This window comes from Empidonax traillii, unplaced genomic scaffold (genome assembly GCF_003031625.1).
Source record: "Empidonax traillii isolate 1590-97213 ecotype Southwest subspecies unplaced genomic scaffold, ASM303162v1 scaffold246:size859669, whole genome shotgun sequence".
Classification (NCBI taxonomy): Eukaryota; Metazoa; Chordata; class Aves; order Passeriformes; family Tyrannidae; genus Empidonax; species Empidonax traillii.
The window spans coordinates 129,340-148,981 of NW_020955439.1; the positions used below are offsets into that span (position 1 = coordinate 129,340).

Consider the following 19,642-nt stretch of genomic DNA (forward strand, 5'->3'; position numbering starts at 1 on the left):
TGTAAATGTGGCATTACTTCATCTTCCTGCTGTGAGATGATGTTGTAAAAACCACGCTTTCATAATTTTTTTCCCTTCTCTGAAAGAGAGGCTGCTCTTGCACAAGCTGCATATTGTCAGCTCAGATTAGGGCATAAAATCGCTGCAGTGAGAGAGAAGTCAGGAAGGGACCTGGGTTAGGATATTTCTCCCCCTCCCATGTGGGTGGGAGATATCAGCCACTTCTGCCGGTGCACTGGGATTGGTTTAACAACAAAGCTGATGCTCCTTATCAAGCCTTCCTGAAACTCAGTCAGCCTTGCAACAGGTTCCACTTTGTCAACCAAGTTTTAATTGCAACTGAGCATGAATTGCCATGTGTGCAAATTCCAGTATGTAAATAAAGTTTCTTGGGCTCCTCTTCGGAGGGATCTTACACCGTGCTTGTTTCAGCCAGAGTCTGGGGGAAGTTTCATGCATTTCAACTCAGTGAAATTTGGTGAAAATGAAAGTAAGCGCTGGTGAAATTACAGTAATAATAGCAAAGCACGTTTTCTTCTCCTGGAGTGGAGTCCCACTTAGCCTGGCGTTAGAGCATCTCCACCGAGTCGCAGCAGTTGCCATCAGAGAAGCCCCCTCCCCTTCCCACATTTATTTCCATGGTAACCCGGGAAAGGCATTCTGCAGCCTCAAAACTACTTTTGCTCTTTCATCATGCAAGCTGGCATTGTCAAGGGCTGTGTGTATTCCTACAGCTTTGAATGAATATAAAAAAAAAAAAAAAAAAAAAAAAGGGGGTGTGGGGGGGGAGAGACACCGAAAAGCCTGAATTTCGCTGGGCACTTTTGATTTGGGAGGCCCTGCAGGAGGACAGAACGGGCAACCTTCAAGTGACCTGGTGTCCCTCCGCTGCTTAGTAAGGACAGAACAGCCTGGCTGCATCGATGGGTGATGGGGGAGGTTTGGGGGGTTATGGGGATGGCGGTGGGTGGGCGAGGGGCAGATGGCGGGGGCTGGCGAGGCGCCGGTGAGCGTTGCACGCTGCATGCTCCGCTCCAGTGCCGCCTGCTCATGGAACCCTTCGTGCTGTTTTCAGGTATCCTTGGGAAAATGGTGTCTTGCTACCAAACAACTGTGCCTGGGCATCAGCCTTTCCCTGCTGTGCAAGGAGGGGGTGTTTGGTGGTGGTGGTGGTGGGCAGTGCTCGCTCAGTGCGAGTGATTTAGCGGTGGTCGAGCGCTTGCTGCGGTTCCTCGCGGCTCCCTAACGAGCTGTGTTGATTTTACGCTTTTTAAAACCCGTATTTATGCGGCATTTGCGTGTGGATGTTGAGGGGGTTTCATCCCGTTTGAGCTGGCTGGGGCTGCCCGCTCTCCGTGATAAAACATGTGGGGCTGGTAGTGCTTGGTAAAAGGAAACCCAGTTGCTTGCAAACAGTGCCTGCAGATGGGGAGGAATGAAATGATGTTGTAAGTAATTCCTTTTAAATTATTCTGAAGGTGGTCCAAGCGTGGTCAGAAATGTTTCAAATAGCATCCTCGTCCTGTGTGATAAATGGATTGGACAGATTGATAATTTGAATTTTCTGCCGGTGCCTGTTTCCCTGTTGTCTGAGTACCTGATTCACGGTGCAGGGAAGGTATTGATTAAAATGGATCAGGGGTGCTGCCTGATCAAAGGGTTCGGTTCTGTTTGAGTGGTGTGGGACAAGCTGGCAGGATTTTCTTTTCCTTCCTTACATTATTTGCTTGGGGAGGGGTGAAAATGCAGCTTTTTTTCTAAATGTATCTGAAGTACATAATGACTGGGGAGTCACCATGACAACGTGGGGACCTGGATCAGGCTCTCCCTCCACGCCTTTTCTGTTCTGTTGTTTTTAAAATATTTGTTATTTAGACATTCTGTGAGGTGTGTTTGAGGGAGTATCTCACAGCTCCTGTTGCTGTGGGACTTTTGATGATACCCAGCTCTTAAAGTAAATGAGGTTTGCAGGATTTTCTCTGGTTAAGCTCAGTCCAGTGTATGTAATTTGCTGTACAATTAAGGTGGCATCTAAGCAGGGACATGAGCACCTCCAGAAGGAGTTAAGGGTCTGCCTCTCCCACAGTTTTGGCATTGCAAATCTGAAAACTTCTGCTGAGCTCTTCTGTGGTCCTGGGGCTTCCTGTGTTCCTCTGGTGTGTCCCCATGTGGGACAGGGTAATATTTTGGGGTGATCCAGCTCAGGAATCTTGTAGATGATTATTTACTTTGGGGAGTAGACATCTTACCTGGAGATCTCTCCCTTAAGTGCTGTCTTCTGCCTCCTCCTGGCAGGTTTTCTAGGGTTGGAGAGCAGGTGTTTGTTTTATACTTGTAACAGCAGCCTATATAATCGATAGTGAATTTAGTGGAACTACAAGTAGTAGGAGAGGTTCTGTGGAGGTGACATTTCAGTGTCAGCAGAGGAGGGTAATTATATACTTCTGCACTATCATAATACTTGTTGATGGGGGAAAAAGCCTCCGCTGTGATTTGGGTAAATGGAAGTTAAAATCATAGCAGCTGTCACTCGTGCCTGTGTAAACTTGGAAAGAAAGAATGGTTTCTGTGACATTTTCTGAGAACAGGTGGATTACTTGCCCTTGTGGCAGAGCTGTGAGATGTTTCAGCATTGAGGCAATTGAAAAGTAAGTCCAGTGTGGCAGTGACTTTGTCTTATTCCCCTATATCCTGACATGAGAACATGAAGAACCCCCTTTGCTTCTTCAGGCCCATTAACCTAATGTTTTGTTTGCTGCTACATGAATAATATAATGGTATCTTTTAATTTGGAAAACTGTTGAGTTCTGTCTAGTTGCTGGGGCTAAATTTACAAGTTATGTTTGACAGCAATTACCTGGAACTGGGTAGGATTGTCTCCTTTGAGGAACCTCATCCTTGCGTGACACGGCCCATTTCCCCTTTTCCTTACTGTTACCTGATGTTACCATTTCAAACACAGCAAGTGTGCTGGAAATCCAGTCCTTTGGGAATTCATCTCAAGTATCCTGAGAAAAAGATTTCATTTGAGCCAGAGGCTCAAACAATGAGAGAAATCCATGATGAGAGGAACAAGTAAGAGCAGGAGCCTGGTGGAATTAGCTTATACACATTTTTGTGTTTACATACTTTGCTTTCAAGATTGTTAGAGTTAGGAAACATACCATAATGCTAGAGGGCAAAAACTTGAAAGTTGTGAATATAGGAGTAATTAAAAAACAAACCTAAATTCACCCTTCCCCTCCCCCCTCAAAAAGCCCAACCACAAACAACAAAACAAAACTCCCTTCTCGTTCCCAGGGTTGGAGTCGAGCTTGGTACTGTAAGGAAATCCAAACCTCTAATGCATGAAAATCCAATGGGGATAGGGCAGATTGACACTGGTGATGCCATTACAGCATCCTTGGTACTTAAGGGTGTCAGTGGTGGAAATGAGGCTTTTTCCTCCCCCTGCTCTCAGCAGGAGTGCTCCGAGATCTCAGTGACAGTCACCTGAAATCAAGCTGTTTGTATTTCGGTTTTTTCCGATTCATTTTGTCAATTTCTAAGTGGGGAAAGGAAAGAGAAGAGAGTGGGTTTCAGTCCTAGAAAACAGGATTTAATTAATTGGTGGTATTTTATTAGGAACAAGGCGGTTTTGCTGTGTGTCAGAGACTGGCATTAGCTTGCAGTGTAATCCTGCTTCTTGGCCCTTCCCAGTAGGTGGGGAGTGTTGGTGTATAGGCTGACGTGAAAGACTGCACCCAAGGCTAAAAAACTCCTTCCAACTTACAGGGTCCCACTCATCACCCCTTCAGAAAAGTGAAGACTTCATCACAGTGGATAAACTCACAGTTCAATGTTAAAATTGAATTCTGCTTTTATGGAGCTATTGTTCTTTGCCTCACTCCCCCACCCCCCGCAAAGAAGTTTCTGCCTTTGCAAGTTCCAACAGGAAACCAAAACTGAGCTTTTTCACTCAAGCCTGGGATCAGTTGAAGTTTAATTTCCCCTATAAATGCAGATGTGGGAAATAAAAAACCCTTGCCACAAAAATGGTAGAGATCTGGGGGAAAAAAAAAAACCAAAAAACAACACTTCACTGAAAAAAAGCTCAAGGTCTCAACTCCTTTGGTTATGAAAGACAAGCTGGTTTAACTTGGGTTGTATTTAGTGAATGAGTGGTAAGAATGGCGTGGTTTCAGAAGGTGGGAAGGCTAAACAATAAAGTAACAAAGCAACAGCAGTGCAAGTAAGAACACAAACACAACTATGTTATGAGGCCCAGAATGAGTGGCAATGGGTACAACACAGAGAAGGCTAAAGGAGCTCCCGTGCTGGTCCTGCCAGGTGTTGAGTTTCCTCTTCCAAAGGAGCTGCCCAGTGCTCTTGTGTTCCTCCTGAGCAGCCTGGATGGAAGAATATGAAGAGCTTCAGGACTGGACCCTTAAAGAGTTAAACGCACAGAAGTACTAATCAGTGAATATCTAGGTCATGGAGGACTGAGACTGGAGCAAGATGGAACATTACTGACAGCCAGGGGGTTTATGTTGGTAATGGACTGGAGAATATCTTCCATCTAGTAGTAACACCAGATTTTGACTTTGCAGTGGTACTTTCTGTTGTGTTTGTGTTCTTAGTTGCACTGCTGTTGCTTTGCCAGGGGTGAGGTGGGCAATGAGTCTCTAAGTGGGCTTTCTAGAACCATTGCTTGTGTCTTTCATCATGCAGCAGTAGTTGGAGGTGACTTCCTTATAATAGCAGACATTTTGAAGATTAAACGTGGGTAAAGTGTTGCCTTTTCTGGGGCAATGCTTACAAAATTCAATGTCTTTCTGCGGGGCTCTGAGCCCATAAACCACTTCTCAGCCGTGTGGGCAGTCCCGGTTTGAAAGCTGTGGGTCAGTGTTCGTGGGGTTCTGTGTTGCAGCTGTGAGCAGTGCCCCTGAAATCCGTGGGATGACTCGTGCTCAGGCCCATGTCCACAGTCAGGCTTGAAAAACTTTGATTTAACCCCCCTGAGTAAGGTCTGCAAGAATCTGTTGGGTCCCAGAAGCTCGATCTGACTGTGCTTGTACCTGTTTGAAGCAATTCTTGTCAGGGGGGACTTTCCCTCAAGCAGAGCCAGGGTAATAATGCCTGGGAAAGAAAAGGGTTAGCACAGGGTTTTAGAGCGTGTTGTGAGAAGGGCTGGGTGTCAGTGGTTTGGAGAAGAATCCACTGAGCAAAGCTTACTGAAAATGCTACATCAATCAGTGGGACTTCTTTTGTTTTATGGTTAGTGTCTGTATTTACATGGGAAAAGCAGGGTGTCTGCCTCAGGAGAGAATTATCTGTATTTTGGAATAATTTGAGTATTTTCCTTGGCAGTGTTGAGAATTGCACAAACTGTGCTATTACCATCAATGTTCAAAGAAAATGAAGAGAAACTTTAGTATAGGTGTAAACCCTGAGTAGCTCCCACACCCTCTGAACTGATTAGAAAAGTAACTTAAAATGTCAAGGTAATACAGGCAATTCCATTAATTGCCACTAATATGCTAATATTGCCATTAATATGGTAGTTTCTTCTGGTTTCTCATACTCCCAGGGAAGTGGAATTACATGCTTTTTTAAACTTTGAGGTAAAAACATAACATACACTTTGCTGCGTGCAACAGAACTTGCATATCTTCCTACTTTCAGAATATTCTTTTTTTGCATGAGTTTTAGCATGGGTTGACCAAGGAAGAGGAATTGCTGGTTAGACTAAATGGTGGAATCTTTGCACTCGAGAGAGAGAAATTGTTCTCAAAATTCAAACGTGGCTGTGGGCTCTTGAAGCCAAGAGCTTCGAGAGAATATCTGTGACCTTGGTTTGAAAGATTGTTCTGTCTCTTTCTTCCATGAAAATAAGTAGTTTCTACTGTATGGATTTTCTGAGCAGCAGCCTCTTGTGCCTGTTTTAAGCAAGGTATTCTGAGATTTGAGTTTGACAAGAGGCAGTTTGACAGGACCCAGCCCCTAAAGGGGCTCCAGGAGAGCTGGAGAGGGACATGGGACAAGGGAAGAGAGAAGACTAAGGGAATATTACAAAGTAGGGGAAAATCCTGAGTTGTTGTTTTTTTTTTCCCCTTCATCCTTATGTTCTTGGAAACTGAATAAAGAGCTCTCTCAAATAGTATGTGAATGTGTTTATTAAATTAATGTGGAATGGGTTTTGTTTCTAAGCCACTTAATTAAATCTAGGGGGACATTCAAGTCTTTCAGACTGGGTGTCTTTGAAGTGTGCCCAGGGAGAAGAGCTGAACGCTGTGGGGTCAGGCAGCAGTGGGGTGGAGCAGATGAGTGGTGGGGTTGAAGGTGTCTTTTCTTTACCTTAAAGAGGTAGTGAAAAAGCAAATGGTTCGAGAAAATGAAGCTGTGCATACTGGGAACTTCCTACAGACACATTTTTCTGCTTAAAACAGCGGTGTCCAGCATTGGCTTGCCTTTGACTCAGATGCTAAATGGAGCAACTAGAGGAAAAAGGAAGGTGGGAGAAGGTGTCAAAGGGGTCCTTACCCATGGCAAGGGCTTGGAATTAGATGATCATTAAGGTCCCTTCCAACCCGAACTGTTCTGTGATGATTCTGTGATACATCACGCTGTGTCCATGGTGTTGCTCGTGGTTTTAAAGGAATTCTTCAGAATAGCTGATTGAGAGCCTGTGTTTAAAGTGGGTAAGTTTCCATCCTTACATAATTTGTGTTGTGTTTATGGATCAAAAAAATCACAGTTCAGTGGGAAAAAAGATAGCTGTGTTGTGCCAGTCAGGAGTTGTGCTGCTGAAGGCCGTGCCAGCTGCCCTCCTACCCCTGTTCCTGGGATTCTGTGCTCACTGGGTGTGTTTGGAGGTCATCTGAGGAAAGCAGAGAAAAAGAAAGTGAGGACCAAGAACACAAGTTTAAGATGTCACCAACTTAACCAATGTGTTTTCAGCAGTAAGGGAGGCAGAAAGGAGACATTGCATCTACTGGTAGGCGAATAATTCCTCTGATGGGTGTGGACAGATCCCTTACTACATCTACAGTAGCTCCCAGTTAACACTGAAAATCATAATTAGTGGGGAAAATGGAAGCATATCGAACATGTGAAGTGCAGCAGGTGTGACCGTCGATCCTCTTTAATGTGAGGGAAGTTTTCCTTGCGTTAAAGGAGTATCTTTAACAGGACCTTCAGGAGTTAAAATGTTTTTCCACCAGCAGGGCTAGCAAGAAGTTAGTGCAGGGTTATGGCTGCAAGTGGCATGGCTGAGTTAGCCCGAAACAGGTTTGTGCTGCCAGATCCACCGTGTTTATGGATTCAAATTTTGATGAGGGAAGTCAAAACATGCGAAGAATTCCAGTGTATCGTTTGCAGAGCTGAGGTAACGACACCTTTGCCATAGGTTTACTTGTAATAGTAATGAAAATTAGACTGACATGAGTGAGTGGACTAATGATGCCACTTGAGGATACCAGAGTTCACGTGGTTTTATTAAGCTGTGGATGACCCAGCTCCCTTCATGAGTTTTCCACTCAAGTACTTACTGTTTCTCAACACAGCCATGCATGATGTAGGCAATTAGATCTTGCAAATGAGTACTGTTCTTCCATGCAATGATAAAGTGCTGCTTTCTTCTTTATCCTTCACTGCTCATCCCACTATTAATACTTTCTTTGGGGGTGTACATTACATCCCTTCCAGGCTCGGTAATTGCATTGTCTGCAGCGTCCACCCGGTGAGGGCTGTCTGCTGATGAATAGCTACATTCTCTGGGACTCAAACTCACTTCAATTCAGCTGTGAAAAATTGGATTTTGGATGTTAATTATCCAAACAAATCAGCAATTGGTTTAAAGCATTGTTAAAGGACAAAGCAGAGAATAAATAGCTTCTGCAAAATATGGCATTGTGGATGGTATACTGATCCTATCTGCTGTAATTTGCCTGTCTCCCTTTGAAAGCACTGTGCAGGAAGAGGAGCTCAGCTTTTGGAGATAATTACCCAGAGTGAATATGAGTACTAGCCTGTTTCTTCCTTGATATTAAAAGACAAAAGAAAAATTCATCATGCTGTTGGGTGAAAACAAACAAACAAAAACAAGCTAATTAAGACTCAGCCTGAGTTCCTGCAGTCCTCAGGAGTTTCGTGGGTTTCGGTGTCCCTGCTCATCGTTTTGTGCTGCACAAGAAGCGTTGGCAAGGTGGGAAATCAGCGATCAGGCCGCGCTGAAGTAAACTGTGCGCCGGGATGAGTTTGGGAGTTGATTTTTGTCAGACTGGGGCGACGTGTGTGAATCAAACAAGTGTACAGATCAATATGCACACACAGTATTTAAACCACAGTAACAGCAGGAATGAACCCAGCACACAGATTTATTCTGGGGGTGAGAAACGAGGTGAATGCTCATATAAAGCGGGGGTTTGGTTGTATAATTAATGAACATATCAGATGTGTTTTCTGATATGGCAGCTTCATCTAAGAAATGCGTGTAAATGGTGGTGTGACAGGTGCAAGATCATTAAACCAATTTTACCATTACTCTTTGTGGTTTAATAGCCAAAGATCAGGGCCTGAATTATTTATGAATACCTTTCTGCCAAGCCATCTTGTTTTGTTGTCTTGCCTAATCTGATCTGCTCCCTTATCCCTTACCTGCAAAAGTAAATCTGGTTTAGGATTAGTGAAGTGTTAATTCTTATTTGATTCTGGATGAGTGCTGCTTGTGGGAGTTTTATTTTTGCTTAATGAGACTTTGCTCTGTTCAGTTCTTTAAAAGAAATTCCCATTTTTATTGGAAAGCTGAACATTTGAAAAATCTCTCCAAGTTATTTCCACCCCCCCCCCCCCCCCAATTTAAACCTCTGAGTCAAGTGAGAAAAGAGAATTAAATGCAGTTTCTGCAGTGCAAAATACAGAATCCTTTTGTGCTGTTAGTCCCTGGACCTGTTCTCAGGTAGCCTGAAAATGTTAATTGCCTTGGGAGTAATGAAGGAACCAGTACTGGCCTTTGAAACGTTCCTATTGAAGTTGGGGGGGAGTAGGGATTTTTATTTTTGTTTTCTCTTTTTTTTTTCTTTTTTGTCCTAAATTAAGGGATGCCCTAAACCAAAAGAAGAATTTTAACCCAGTAAGAATGCAGGAATGCAACTCTTTGCAATCCAAATGTGGCAGAACAGTTAAGTCACCGTAGCTCAGCTCAGCTCCTCAGTCGTTTAAATGCGAGCTCTCAGCCTGCCCCAGTTTTGAGACAAAATGTGTCAGTTCGAGGTTTCTTCTTGTCTCTGATCACAGAGGCAGTGGTGGTTGGTCTGAGGAGGAGGAGGAGGCAGTCATTTGCTCAGCTGCAGTAACTGGGGGTGCCCAGTTAATCACAATTCCTGGTGCTGCCAACCCTCCCTCGTGCCCAGAGCTGGCATCAGAGGGAGAGGCGAGACGGTTTTTTTTCCTTGGTGTTAAACATTTACAGGCATTTCTTCCCATTGCTTGCTGACCCCTGGGACAGCTTGTTGCTGGTACCCATCTTATGGTGCAGTGTCAGGTGGAATATGGATTCATACCTAGTGAAAATGCAATGAATGAAGTCATCTTTAGTGCTCACTAGCTGGTGCCACCCTGGAGTGACTTCATCTCTGAAAGGGTGCAAAGTGCCACCCATAGGCAAAATAAAGGACTAATTTCTGCAGCCATTTTGCAAGGGAAAATAAAGGTCATCAAAGAAGGTTAAACAGGAGCAGAGTATTGCACATTGTTGGTGGGTTTTACCTGCTTATGCCCCTGTGTGAGTCACAGGTTGACCTTCCCTCTCCTCAGTTCAATATCCTGTTACAACTTGCAGTTATTAACTTTTTGTACTGTCTGTTCCCAAGCATCACGTGCTTGTTCTAGAGCGTTCCCCACTTACTGGTCTCCTTCCTTCATTGAACAAGTTAAAAATTAGACATGGGGGGAAAAATTTGAGCTAGAATAACGTTCTAGACCCCTCATTCCCTGCTGTTCCTGCCACACCCCAGGGAGGCCCAGTGCTTTCCATGTGGATCTGTGCTTCCCTCCTGGGACAGCCTAAGCTCTTTGGTTGGTGATTTTTGGTTGGTTGGTTGGTTGGTTGGTTGGTTGGTTGGTTTTTCTTGTCATTGTTTAAAATTTTTATTTTTTTTTTTTCAAATGCCCAAACCCAGCAATTTAATTTAACGTTATCCATCTGTATTTCCAACAGATTGCTGGGTGGGTTGGAATTTTATGCTGTTAAATGTAATTAGAGTTTAAATTCTATGCACACAAAAAAGACAGTGTGCCCTGCAACAGGTTTATGTTGAGAAAGGCATAGAGCACAAGATGCCCAGCTAAGGACTACTAGATTCCATTAATTAACCACTACTTCCGTTAATCTTCCACAAGGAATTGCATTTGATACAAAGAATGTGTGACTGGTTTAGTGGAACAAACACTGCATGTCAATATTTGGTTCTTTTTGCATTTGATACAAAAAATGTGTGACTGGTTTAGTGGAACAAACACTGCATGTCAGTCTTCGGTTCGTTTTGCATTGACAGGTTCAATTTGCTGGCCACCTAGTACATGTTTTAGTAATCTTACAGGTCTGTACACGTCATTTAAAAACATCTCAGAATCCCAAACTGGCTGCTCTGTCAGGAGGAAGAGGGATCTCTTGAGTCAAAGAATGTTTTTTGGAGATACTGGGTTAGGAAAATAGGGCTTGTAGGAGTTGCACTCGCATATCTGGGCAGGCAGAGAAGAAGAAATTTTCTGTGAAGAGGAAATAATCTGTGACCAGAAACCTGGACAGATTAACTAGAGTTTCCCAATTGTTTCTGATTTTACTCTGGTGGTTTTGTCACAAGGCCAGGTTGGACGGGGCTTGGAGCAGCCTGGTCTGGTGGAAGGTGACCGTGCCCATGGCAGGGGGTTGGAACGAGATGGTCTTCATGGTCCCTTCCAACTCAAGCCGTGCCTTTAAGGTGCCTTTGGAGCAGCAACTTTGTGTGATGTGACAATTGTCGTGTGTTTTGAGGGGGTTGATGAGTTGGTGTCTGCTGATCACTCACAGGGCTGGAGCAGAGCACCAGGGCACGGTCAGACCTTACTGCCATCCACCTGTGCATGTGCTTGGGAGGTTTTTGTTCATTTCTTTTCTTTTTTGGAAGGGCTCACGGTGTCTGCTGAAGGAAGCCCCAAGTGTCCCAGGGAATTTGGAGATGTACTAGCGTTACTGTTTTGTTGTTTGCTGGTTGATGCCAACTCAGGTCGTCACTTCACGTGTAAAGATATTGCTCTGACAGGTGTCTTGTTCATCTCCTTGTGACCTGAGCTGGGCAGCAGTTAAAGCTGACTGGAACCAATATACCATAATAGCTCTGAAAAAACTCAAGCCAAACAAAAATTATTTATTTATCCACAACCCATCAGAGGATTGTGGTGATATAACTAAAATATGCTTTCACTGCAAATGGTGATTATGATGCTCTTATGAGCTCAGAACTGTAAATTTATTACAAGTCATTTATTATCTGAAATAATCTTGTAATGATATTTTCTTTTACTGTTTTTCTTCTACAGTGAAAATTCTTCACATTTTTCTTAATAGCATCTGAATTTCTGTAATGGCTTTTCTAATTAAATCCCTCCAGTCATCCTTTCTCAATAATGCAGCTTTACCAGCAAGCATACATTGTATGCATTGAGATTTCTCCATCAACAAAAGAATAATATGGACTCATGATTCAGAAGTTTCATGGAAACCAATAATTACTGAGACAGTGACTGTCATACGTGTGCTGTTTTATGCAATATAATTTTAAACACAAATATTCAGACAGCTCCTGTGCAAATAACATGGTTTATAATTATTCCTCTTAGCTATACATTTATATTTGAAAGTGCGAGTTGCCAGTTGCATTTCATGTAATGATAGACCCAGTTCTCTCTTAGTTTACTTCAGAACTGAAAGCTGTCACCTAAGCAAGAGAAAATGTTTATTATTTTCACAGCATCAATCTGAATGCATATTTTGGGTTAATGGTCTGACTGAAAAGGTTACCTGTTTATCTTCATCTTGAGCTTCCAATTCCTTAAAAATGTCTTTAAAGTCATTGCTGGCAGAGTTCTAATGCAATTATGAAGTGTGATTTGTTTTTACTTCAGCATGAAGATTTAGCAGTGAGTCACGAGGATTGTGTTACTTGTGATTTATAACTGTTGTCCTAAATAATAACCTGAGTGCTTGCAAAATGTCCTTGTTTTCACATCTAGTGATGATTGGATTGGATGAAAGTACAATTATAGATAACAGGAGAGATGAAATGGCTGCTACAGATACAATTAATTAACTGAGGTTTTGTTGGAAAACTAATACTAGTTCCTTTTTCTGCAGCTTTCCTCTGTACTCTGTGTTGCAGGCCTTTGAGCTGGGTGTTACTTTCTTTGGAGCTTGCCAGACTGAAATAAATATAAAGGATGCTTTATCCCATTCTTTGCCCGCTCTGGGATCTGAAATGCTGGAGCCCGTTCAGTGCTTTTCATCCTCTTCCACTTTATTTATCTGCGCTTTGTTCTCATGGACACCTTTAACCTTTTCCAGGTTCTTTCTCTTGCTGTCACTTTGGACCTTGGAGACTGTGAATCCCAGAGTGAGGAATCATTGATCTGGGCTGGGGGAATGATGCTTTGCTCTCAGCTGCTCCATCTGCAAAGCACAGACTCCGCTTGTGTGTCCCCTCGGAGTTGGAAGGGACGTGGAGTTTGACCTCGGGAGCAGCTGTGGGATAACCTGGGGGTGTGTGTGTCTCTGGTGGAGCAGATGCAGAGGCTGGGGCTGCAGGGGTGGGGTAAAGATTGTGTTCCCTAGTCAGCTGAGAAACCATTACAGTGGCCTGTGGACCTTTGGTCATCATCACAGGCTGCTCAAAGTCTCCAAAAAATAACCACTCACCATGGCTGGACCCCTCCACGACTTCCCTTGGCCTGGCTTTGCAGTCACTCTGTGGGATTGCTTTGTTGGGTACTTCCAGCGTGAGGAAGGCATCAGGAGATGGCACAGGACTAGGGATGCTTTTGCTGTCAGTCTCTCAGTGCTGTCCAGGCTCCTAAAGGCTTCTCCAAACTGTGACTGCTGCCCTGGCCCCTCGTGGCACCCGCTCATCCAGTCCTTGCAGCAGAGGGACCACAGCAACCTGTTTGCTCCTCTGCAGCTCCTGCCCCTGTTCAGACTCATCAGTCAGAAATAAACTGGTTTTTCTGCGTCCTTTGCTCCAGAAAGGGGTTTCTTTACTGAGAACGTTATTTATCGAGAATTTACATTGTTCTTTTGATTATAGATGCCATATGGGAATATGTTTGTCCATGCTTGGAGCTGGTCAAACCAGGTTCTGAGCAGCCTGATCTGTTCTGCTTTGAAGGGGTTGGACTGGGTGATCTTCCCAAGCCCCTTCCAACCTCAAAGACTCTGTGGCTTGGTCATTTTCTGTAAAAGCCTTAAACTTCAAGTAGGGAGTTACCCAGCCACACTAAGAGCTGAAATATGTTTTCTTTTAGTGATCATTGTGAAATGGCTCTGGATTTTGAAATGTGCAGCTCTGCTGTCAAAATAGCGTAAAAATACCCGCTGTGCTTTTCAATAATGACGTTGAATTTTCTTAACTTCTGCAGTGTGGAGTGACAGCTTGTTGTGGTCACACAGAAAAGCCAGTCCTGCCCTGCAAAGCTCACTTCTGTAGCAAAGAATCTGAGCTAGGTTTGCTTGCTTTTATTTAGTACCTAAATACGGGCTTTTTAAATGAGGCGAGGCTAATTATTGGTTTACTAAAACTAATACAACAACTCAAGATTATAAGAGAAAGCCAGTTGTTGGGACGCTGTTGGATATGCATTATATTGCCATTAAACCTTAAGTGGAGGATAATTTTTACTCTCCTTGATGGCTAAATGAGATTTTACATATTGCAGTGTGTGCCATTAAGAAGATGCACAAGCACGTCAACTGAGCAGTGAGAGACCCTTGCATGCTGCTTTTGTCATTAGCAAAAACAATTTAATAAGCTTCTAGTAAAAGGAGAAATGAAGCTCATGAAGCATTTTTTATGACATGGGTTTGAATGAAGGATGGAATCTTGCTCGTATGACTAGATTGGACTGTTTCTCACCCTTGTGTCTGTTCAATCATTGGAAGGTGGGCAGTGTAATTGTTTTCCCTCCTTTTTTTTTTTTTTTCCCCTCTCCCTTCCCAGTTCTGAGAATTGGAGATCTGCCATCTTTCTCTTTGTTCTTGGGAGAGAATCCCAAGGGTAAATCACCCAGCTGCAGGTAACCTGAAAGGAACAAATTGAAATGGCTTTGGCTGCGATTATTTGTTTGTGCTATAAATCTCTGTGGGTTTTTACAGTAATGGATTGCTCCATCGTTGCAGTTTCTGTGTTAGAGCAGTACAGATGTGAAGTCCCAGGTGTGTTATTAGCTTGAAATATGTTCTTTGCTTTGCATAATCAGTGTAATTACAAATTAGGATTCTTTGATCGTAATGGAAAACCTGTTACATGTCAAGGGAAAAGGAAAAACAAGCAGGCTCTGTGCATCATCAGAGGCAATTCTCAGGAATGCTGAATAAGGGTTCTGCCTGCATCCCCTCCTGGGGGTGATCTTAGAGGAGAGGCCGTGCTGCAGACACCTGGCATCACCGAGGGCTCTGGGGTTGTCAGACACACAAAACAATAGCTCCAACTTAGGAAACCCGTGGTGGGAATGCATTTACAGTTGCAGCTACACACTGCACCTCATGCTCAGCAGCCTTTTGGCTGATCCCTGGATCAGCCTGTGGGAATCAGACCGTTTTGTGTGGGGTGTTCCCTCCTGGGGCACCATTTACCCTGGCTGAGCGTCCCCGTGTCCTGCAGGAGGCAGCCCAGCTAAACCTGGAGACCAAAGCTAAACTGAGTTAATCAGCAGGAAAAATGAGATGAGAAGCCAGTTTGGATGGGGAAGAGGCAGAGGGAAGGAAGGGTAAGTTGAAAGGCTGATGCTGTGCTGAAGGACCCCGCAGTGGTGGCTGTGCAAGGCTCAGCCTGGGAGTCAGAAATGCCCCTGCTTGTGGTCACCTGGCTAGAACAAGAAATGTGAGGGTAAAATTATGAGGAGAAATGCTTGGCTGTAAATAAGATTTCCCTGGACAGTGTTCTAGTCTATATCATGTGCTTACCTTAATTTTTTTATCTGGCCAGTACTCAATCCTGAAATCAGGAATAATTTGGGGAGAAGGGGCCGTTATCTTCCATCTTCAGTTAAACTTTTTGCAAGAGGGAAACGCGAAGCAAAACAAGGTCATATGAATTAATGAATTCTGGATTTCGTGGTAATTGTAATGAAATACAGGAGTGAAAATCCAGTTCTCCTTCCCTCTTCTAAATTAGGCACCTACAGCAACTTAAGCTGGACTTTGGCATCTGGGCCTTGACTGCTTCAGGAATGAGGTCTTGAAATCTGATGCTGAAATTAAACAAATTCCTTTGCATTTCAGAGCACAGAAGTAGGGCAAGACTCGCATGCACTAAAGGGATGAGTCTGGCTGCTCATCTCTCCTTGCCTCCCTTTCTCTTGGGGAGGAACAGTGTGTGACAGCCCCGTGTGATGGCTGAATCTCCTGAAGTGCACTGTGAGCAGCGTTCTGGCAGGGCTTTTGTCACCTGCAGTGTCAGACTGGCTGACATCTGCCCCGGGCTCCTTCTCCTTTACTTTGTGACTCTTTATGCCTCAATCTTTGTATGTCATTTAACCTGCTTTCCTTACGAGATGGAAGAATCTCGGAGGGAGGGAGTTTTCTCTTCTGCCTTTGATCTCGGTGTCACAGAAAGTTACTGTGCTGATTATTTTAGCCTGGAGTAATTAAATTATGCCATTTGAGTGTGGGGGTGGGGAAGGTCAGCTAAATGCTTCTTCTGCAGAAGAATGAGCTTTTCAAAGCTCATTATACTTTGTTAAATCATAGAAGTTTGTAACTGCCTTCCAGGTACAGGGGTTTGCTGCTCAGTATCCCCCAGCTCTCCTGCATGAATGTCACTGGAGCTTGAAATTGTATTGCCAGAGTTTAGGACCAGAAATGTGAGTTATGATGTCCAAATTCTGAGGTGTGACAGAAATGCTGTATTGCAAAGGTTGCTGGTGGGCACCTGTGTCCAAGTCAGCTGAGAGATGAAACCTACAGCCAGACTGATAACTCTGCAGAGGGGTACAAATACAAGCAAAATAAAAAGAACAACTTTGGTACAAGTTTGTCACAGAACAAGCATGAAAGAGCTTGAGAGTTGCCGCTCAGGTGGGGTGTCAGCCTCTTCTCCCAGGTAGCAGGTGACAGGACGAGAGGAAACAGCCTCACTTTGTGCCAGGGGAGGTTTAGTTTGAGTATTAGGGAAAATTTCTTCGTTGAAAGGGTGGTCAAGCCCTGGCACAGGCTGCCCAGGGAGGTGGTGGAATCACCATCCCTGGAAACGTTCAAAAAAATGTGTGGATGTGACACTCTGGGACATGGTTTAGTGGTGAACATGGGGGGTTGACAGTTCAGCTTGGTGATCTTAGAGGTCTTTTCCACAACCATTCTGTGGTAACTTGGAGAAGCACACAGTTTAACCGTGGTGTTGGTCAGGTCATTGACTGTGTAGGCTGTCACCCTCAGATAAGCAGCACTGCAGACACAGAGCTAGAAATGATTGTATTTGCATTAAACCACGTGAGAGAACGTATATGACTGCTTAAAAAAATACCCCCAAAATCCATCAGTCCTCATCTACGCTCCAGCAGAGTTTAAATTATAACCACTTAGAGATTCATTAACCAGGAGGCTAAGTGGAGTTTTCCAGTCTCAGGACTTGCATCCATCCGCTGCCTGGATAGCCGTGGTGAACAGCGAGGAGCTGCTTCCCCAGCGAGGAGCTGGTCCCACCTTCTCTGCAGCAGATGCTGAGGTTGGACATATCCCTGGTGCCAGCCTGGATGAGCTGAGTGCCTTCCTACACAGAGGTTTGGGCACAGCCCTGTCATTTGGGGCTGTGACCGAAGGGAGCTGACCCCGGGGCTGTGCGGGGCTGGCGTGTCCTCAGCGTCCCTCTGGATGTTCACAGAGGGCTCAGTTTGGGTTAAAAACACAAGAAGAGCTTTTTATGGTTTTTTTTATTTTATTTTATTTTTTCACTGTTACCAATAGCCCTGTGAGCCAGAGGTAAGTGCTTGCTAACTGCAGTACCACGTCCTGTTTCATACAGGAAAAAGAAAATATTTTCGTTTCGGGGCTTTATTGTGCCCGTTGTTAGTCCTGGGGGAAAGTGTATTCTGTGGTGCTTTGCTTTGGTTTGTTCCTCATTTGCCTTTTAAGTGCCTTTTTATTCTGTTCTCAGTGTGGTTTTTCTGGTGGTTGATTCCAAGGCTCCAGCCCCCTTGGAATCTCCAGGGTTGGGAGCTGCTCCTTCTCCCCGTTCAGCTGCTGTGTTTTAACCCTTACCTCGTTTATGGCAAGAATTGGTTGGCAGCCTGCTACAAAATAACAGGAAAAATAATAAATATCACTTTTTTACTAGGGAAAGATGACCTTCCATGCAGACACTGATAGATTCTGCCTTTTTGTCCTGGAGGGTGTTTAAATTTTGAAGTTGAGTTGATCCTGCATTACATCTCAGCTGGTGTTATCACTGCCACTCTGGTGGGAATGTGGGGTGTTTGACTGGCCTGGTAAGGGTCCTTGCTTTTGTCCTTGTTCTCTGTATTCAGAGCAGCATAAAAAGCCTAAAACAGGGTGAACACACCAGAAGTTGAGTGCCTGCTTGGGCACTTTCTGCCTTTTTTTTTCTTTTTTCCCTTGCCCCAGTGTGAGGTTGTGTGTAATGACTTTCCAGCAGCAGGATTTCTGAGACATGCTTGTGCTTTTGCATTTTCTTTACCTTGTGGTGTTAGAAGTAGGAAGATCTTGGCAGGATTTGGTTTACCCACCTGTGTTGAGTAGTGCTGTAATACAGAGTTAGGTGTTGAAGCTCCTCATTTTGGTCACTCCAAAATCTTTTCCTGACTGTGAGGAGAGGGCTGGTGTTGGTCTGGTGAAAAGCTAATTCTTTAAATGAAAGTACATGACGTTGAAAGAGTCATTAAAATTGTGTCATGGTTTCATTAAAGCAGTTGTGGAGCAATCCCCGGCTGTGGGATCAATTATTAAGTGTCCCAGAGGCAGAGGGGTGTTGGACTGGCATTGCACCTGGATTAGGTGCTGGTCTGGATGGGGCAATAAAAACAAGGTTGTAATGACAGACAGACTGCCCTGAAATGGGTGTGCAAAGCAGTTTTTTTAGCAGTTGTATGTCAAAACCTATTCAAGGAGACCAGAATTCAGAGCTGGAAACTCCTTTCCCCAGGTTATGCCTGTTGTGATTCGTGTGATGAGAAATGTAAGGTGTGTGCCGGTGCTGGTGAAGCACAGCCTTGATTTGGATCAGCTTGCAGGAATGTGGTTTGGGAGAATCTGATGAGGATAAAGGTGGGAAATCTTGATGCAGGTTTATGGAGGATACGATGGCAGTGATGCTCTACAGTAACCCTCGAGATGTTCCAGAAACATCTGCTAAAGGAAGGATCCCCACCTAAGGCATTTAAAATTGGTCAGAACGGGATAAAAGTACACCAAACACCAAATCCCAGCATTGTGTTTTTCCCATAAGAACCCGAAGCAGCAGCACCTTTGTGGCACCTGGGAATGGAGCCTGCCCTGAAATGCAGAGTTCATTCAAAATTTTACATTTGGCTTCTTCCTTTATCACTTCCCAGGATTCTCAGCAGGATTCTGATGGGAGAGCAGGAAAGGGGAAGAAGGAGCATCAAACATTTTCAAGACCTTTGATGGAAATCTTTTAACCAGCTCCATCCCATGCTGGCTGAATTGCATTTGTTGTCACTTTTGAGGCCCCTCATTTCCCAGAGGGGCTGTGAAGCAATCTGAGCGTTTGAGTGCTGAGAACTGGGGTGGTTTTTTTTTTTTTGTTTCCATGGCATGTCACTGCTCTCACTGACTGTTCTTGCATTAATATCAAACTGTATCTAAGCAAAAAAAACTTCCTGAAGAGATGAAGGAGGCTCACAAGAGAGCTGGAGAGGGATTTTTTTAGCAGGGTATGTAATGACAGAGCAAGGGGGAATGGCTTCAAACTAGAAGAGGGTAAGTCTAGGTTGGATATTAGGAAGAAAGTCTTGCCTGTGAGGGTGGTGAGGCCCTGGCACAGGTTGTCCAGAGCAGCTGTGGATTCCCCATCCCTGGAAGTGTTCAAGGCAAGGTTGGACAGGGTTTGGAGCTGGTGTAGTGGAAGGTGTCCCTGCCCATGGCAGAGGAGTTGGAGCAGGATGATGTTTAAGGTGCTTTCCACTCTGAACCGTGCTGGGAATCTCTGATTCCACCATCTAGCTTTCTCTTTTCTGCTTCAGCAAGACTCAGGCTCCTGAACCATCCCCAGCCTCCGTGCTGCCTCTCAGATGGTTTGAAGCTCAAAGCCAGCAGCAGTCTCCTGTGACTCCTGCAGCTCCAGTGGCCACATCCATGTGCTCTGAGTCACCAACCGCAGTGGTGGTCGGAAGTGAAGTGAGCTGGGGGAGGGAGGTCAGTTCCTGTGAGCATGGCATTTAA

At 44.4% G+C, this 19,642-nt stretch overlaps 1 protein-coding gene across 1 annotated transcript in view; it reads left to right on the forward strand.

Moving 5' to 3' along the window:
- Nucleotides 1–771: 771 nt before the first annotated feature.
- The window catches only part of FGD3 (FYVE, RhoGEF and PH domain containing 3), a 72,963-nt gene continuing 54,092 nt past the window's right edge, over nt 772–19,642 (forward strand). Inside the window, exon 1 of the mRNA XM_027888819.1 lies at nt 772–895. The gene's annotated coding sequence lies outside the window, so the exon portion shown is untranslated. The remainder of the gene's footprint in view (nt 896–19,642) is intronic.